Source organism: Atta colombica, unplaced genomic scaffold, assembly GCF_001594045.1.
Source record: "Atta colombica isolate Treedump-2 unplaced genomic scaffold, Acol1.0 scaffold107, whole genome shotgun sequence".
NCBI classification, from domain to species: Eukaryota; Metazoa; Arthropoda; class Insecta; order Hymenoptera; family Formicidae; genus Atta; species Atta colombica.
The window spans coordinates 3,237,397-3,243,186 of NW_017259192.1; positions in this window are offsets into that span (position 1 = coordinate 3,237,397).

Genomic DNA, 5,790 nt, shown 5'->3' on the forward strand with positions numbered 1-5,790 from the left:
TAAAAATTCAAAAAAACTTTAACAAAGATTTGTTTTAACATACAAAATGTTTTTTACCGTATAATGGAACGTAGAGTAGCGTTGTTTGTTTGAAAAACCAAGCAATCCTCCGACCTCAAATAAAGCTATTCTATATCTCACTATGAAAAACTAAGAATTTTTAGACAAACAAACCACATTCTATATTCTATTACGAATATTTACAAAAAGTTAAGAATTTCTAAGATCTTATTTCAATTTATGTAGTTTTTTAAATTATTTGTTAAAATTATTATTTTTTTTTTAAATTATTATTATTTTTTTTTGTAAAATTTTTTTTCCGTTAGATCAGGAAAAACCATTTTCAAGAATCATTAAAAATAGCTATGTATTAATTTTATATTTAAAATAGATTCGATAAACTTATTTTGCATTTTACATTTTAAATACACTTTTATAAAATATTTTACAATTAGAATTTTTAATGGAATTCGAAAGGCACTCAAATCCCAAAGGTCAAGGAAACATGATCATTTTATTTATTTTGCTACTACATTCAAAATGTAGCATTGTTTCTTAACTACAGGTCTGGCAATAAAATTTTTGATCTACAGCAATAAATAAATAAACATCTCAGATAATAATATATTATTTTATCTTTCAAAATAATTTCCCATAACATCAATATATAACACTTCGTACGTCTATGATATCAAGATTAATTAAAACCTATAATTGGAATATTATTCAGAGCATTTGCCATGTTCTTGTAAATATTCTCGATATATGGAAAATATTTATCTTTTATAATGTTTTTGAATTTTGCAAACAATATGAAATGTGAAAAAGTCAGATCTGGCGAATAAGATACATATAATCTCAATCTCTGTCTTGTCCAAAAAGTTTGCCAACACTCTTATGGATTAAAAAATTATCGTGAAACAGTTCGATGTAATCAAAAAATATATCATGCCATTATAAGTTGTTCTAAAAATATTTTTACATATTATTTGCACATATATATCTACCCATCATTTATTTATTATATGTAAATTGATTAAAAAATAGTTTTAAATATATCTTTATAATTAAAAGGAAGTGAAAAACGCATTTTATAGAATGATTAACAAAAAGAATATCAATAAGAAATTTATATAATATAAATTAATAGAAATAATAGAAATTTATATAAATATCTATTTCTTTATCTATAATATATCACGAGGATAAAGAAGAAAATAATTTTGAATGATTGATTTTTGTTCATCTATGCTGTTTTATGTATATTCTACTGAATTTTGTGAATTAATTTATGCCATGTTTTTTATTAATTCAAAAAGATAAAATAAAATTTTCATTATGTAAAAGTGGAAGGAACAATTTCCAACTGATTTTAACAAATGTTATCTAGGTTATGATTTTGAAGAATATTCAAAAGATTTTAATCATCGGTCGGATCATCTTACGTAATGCCGGCGATATTGTAACTTCTCCAAGCCTTATAACTCAAAAATTACTTAATGAAAAAATTTTTTATTATTGTGTTTTGAAAAGTTATTTGTGTTTTGAAAAGTTAACACTTGCTATTAAATTTTGAAATAAAAAATAGAGTGTTTTATTAAAAAAATTCAAAGTGATCTTGATCTGACTTTGATGGCATCACCTAAAGTCAAACTAATGATACATATATAACTAATATATACCTATTCTCTTATGTCTCCCTTCAAACCTTATAATCTTAAACTTTATAACTTTTGTGTGAAACGTTTTTCCGTATCTTCTATATTTTTCAAGATATTTGCTTGAAGCAATTAAAATAAGACATTTTGTTATTGAACGAATATGTGTATAACTTTTGAAAGTGGTTTTTGAAAGTGATTTATATAATAAATATGATATATACATTTATAATATTGGAAAAAATCGAAAATACAGTTGTAATAGAATGATCTTAATTAAAAGAAATTCAAGAAATTTATTTAAATATGTTGTATACATTTAAATTAATGTCATTAAGATAAAATGGAAAATAACTTCATGATTAATTTACTTACAAAATTACTATACACAATACATATTTATCTAAAATTTGTAATTAATTTACGTGTTGTTAATACAAAAAGTAGAATAAAATTTTCTATATAATTATTTTAATAATTATTCTATATAATTATTATATTATACAAATTTAAGTCTAATTCTTACGTAATAGAAAAACTTGTCATCTGTTACACAAATATGTAAATATAAAAAAAAAGAGAATGTGAACATTAATTATATTTTTAGACGTGTTTGTAATTCTTGATTGATAACTTAAGAGAAGTAAAAGCAAATGATGATAAAATTTAAAAACTTTGTTTTTCTTATTTTTTTATATCGTTTTCTTATTTTCTTATTTTTTTTATATCATTTTGATTACATTAACGTTACACTGAATGCATATTAAAGTTATTGTACACTGATTCAAATTGTATAGAAATAAAATTCAAATATTTTGAATTATAAAATACAGATTTTACTTAAGCACAATAAAATGTATTGATAATTTCATTATTAATTCATTTTTATACTTATATTAAACTTATATTAAACTTATATACATCTTTATGTCAATTTGTATACGACGGCTTTAATGCATCTAGTGAGTCAGCCAAGAGAAATTAGAAATATATATGGATCAAATATGAATGAAACTTTTTTATGTAAATCAACATTGGTAGATGCTCTGATTATATAGTAACTCTGATTATGAAATAATCTCTTCTGTTACTATAAAATCAAAATGATTATACTCTGATTAGTAACAGGCGAAAGACAGTTTTGTTTCTTCGTTGTTGCAATGTCCAAACAAACAGTACCAAGTTGTGTAATGCGTTGTTCATATGATTAAGTTTTATGCTTATGTTTTTTGTTTGTAAATAAAAATGTTAAGAACCTTCGAAATTTTAAACTGCGTCTACAGTTCGGAAAAAAGACGCTATCAAAGGTACACGTGTACAATAGCACTCAGTATTATCGAGAATAATTATTGCATATATATGCATATTAATATTTATTTACATTGTTAATTTTAATAATATTAAAAGAATTGTAAAAACTCTTTAACGGACAAATTGTTGTGCGTGCACACGTGTGACTGATCGATGCATTTTCAATTGTTGAAATGATACATTTCATGAAATTGATATCGCAATCTCTTAATAATGACAGCATCAATTTTATTCGCATTGGTTACAATTGAAAATTTGTTATTATAAAAATTTTGGATAAAACTATTGATAGAGCACCGTGAATTTGATTACACAGTGATGATTACGCATCATGTGGTCACATGCCCAGTTTTATTTTATGTTTTTATTCTTAATGTCAACACACTATTCGCATCGTTTAATAAAAGATAAAGATAAAATGATGATAAAATTTTTTAATTTTTTACTATTAGAAATGTAGTTTAAAGAAAAATGAAATATTGGGATTGTTCTTATGGAATATTTATTCTAGAGATATATTAGGAAACCAGAAGAGAAATAATTTTACGTTGTAATTTGTACTATAAGTTATTTATTTATTTTGCTTACAAACATTAGACAATTTGAAAATAAAGTTTAAATTATAGAGCTTCAGACATATGTTTAGCTGAGCGCTAAATATGTTTCTGTTTTCATAAAGAATTTGACACATTATCGATTGTACAATAAAAATATATAAATTTTTTGGAAATAATTTCTGAGAATGCAACTTTTGAAATTATTTTATTATGCCAGCCAGCCAAGGGTCGTATATGTCAGTTATTGCTGGTAATATTACTCGATATAATATCGGCCAATATTCATTTATAAAATTTACGACCAAGTCTTTTGAAAAATTGATAATAAGAATAAAAAATAAAGAAATAAGGAGATGGCTCCTTTTGTCTACAAATCGATTGCCTATACTCTATAGTATCGTTTGCTTACATCACTTTTGCCTACATAGTTCATTTGCGCAAAAATTATTGCCTACAGCTCGATTGCCTATATACTTTTGCGCACAAATAACAATTTTAGAAACAAAATCACATTTGCCTACATATTATTGTCTACATGAATTATATTGCCTACAATCTGAAATATTGTTTACAAGAGCTTTTGCACATAAATATAAAATTAAGATTAAGTTAAATAAGAAAATAATTTGTATTTTTAAAGCAAAGAATTTGTGTTTTAAAACAGAGAATTTGTGTTTTTAAAGCAGAGAATAGTACATATAGGCAATCGGTAGGCAAACGTGACTTCGTTTCTGAAATTTTTATTTGTGCGCAAAAGTGCATGCAAATAATCGAGCTGTAGGCAATAATTTTTGTGCATAAGTGAACTATCGGCAAAAGTAATGTAAGCAAATGATGCTGTAGGCAAGAGAGTTGAAGATAAAAGGAATCCCTCTTTATCCTTCCCAGAAATAAAGATATATTTGAATTAGTTTAATACTTATTCTTTATCCTGTTCTAATAAAGTGTCAAAATATATTTTTAATTTTCCAATTAACGGAGCGACGCGAAAATGTTCAATCCATGTATCATTTACTATATGCCCTGTATATGCCCTTAAATCCCATGTTTTTCTGACATCAAGGTTTCATTAAAATCTGTTACATAAATTATATTTACAGATTGATAAATGTAGATTATTTTTTAATAAATAGATGTAATTTAAGAAATAATCATTTTTTTAGTAACAATTAACAAATTATAACACAGCAATTATTAATTTTTTTAGAATTAAATTCATGTGCAATGTTTACGCACACGCGCGCGCGCGCACGCACACATACACACACACACACACACACACACACACACACACACACACACACACACATTTTTTTTATGTACATATGTATTTTTTTTATGTACATATGTATACCATTTAATTTATAAATTTGTAAAATTATTTTAACTATCCTCACTTATCTTGAGAATATCTCAAATTGTGCTATATTGACAAAACAATCCTTATACGAATATCCAGGATATCCAAAGAAAATATCATAAAATATCCTATTAATATCCTTATTCTATTAATATCTACCATATTCAAATCTCTTCACCACACAACACAGTTCTCCAAGAAATATCCTAAGGATGCCCAGAGTACAATAAAGGTTTGCAATTGGAGAGTATCAGAATTGAAAGAAGTAAAAAATATCATAGTTACTTTGGACATAAACGATATGACATACTGCATTTCAATTAAGACATATCTCATATAAAATTTACAAAAATTTCTATTGTACTAAATATTATATTAAGGCTGTATTCGAAAACTTTACCTGAATGCTCTCGTATATCATCTTATCCTTGTTTAACATTAGGTAAACAATGAGGACAAAATGATATACAGAGATACTCGGGTAACATTTCCGAACACAGTCTACGAATGTATAGGATGTCCAGTAAGTTTTGACAAAGCGCTCGTGTGTAGATAGAATTAAACTGAATCAAAAAATTCTCGACTATTTTGCAATTTTCGTAATAGTTAACAAAATATTACTTACTAAAAATATTGGTTTTTATTAATAATTTTTTATTCAAATCAACTTACAGAAAAAATAGCAAGAGACAAAAATTGCTTATTTTCTTCTTATAAAGTTCTAAGAATTTTTTCAGAATTTTTTAATACCGTATTTTCTCGTGTTGGTAAAAATAATTGTCAATAAAAAAATGCAATACTAAAAAGTTGATAAAAAATTCTGAAAAAATTCTTAGAGCTGTATAAGAAGAAAATAAATAATTTTTTCTCTTGTTTTTCTGTAAAATTAATAGTATTGGATTAT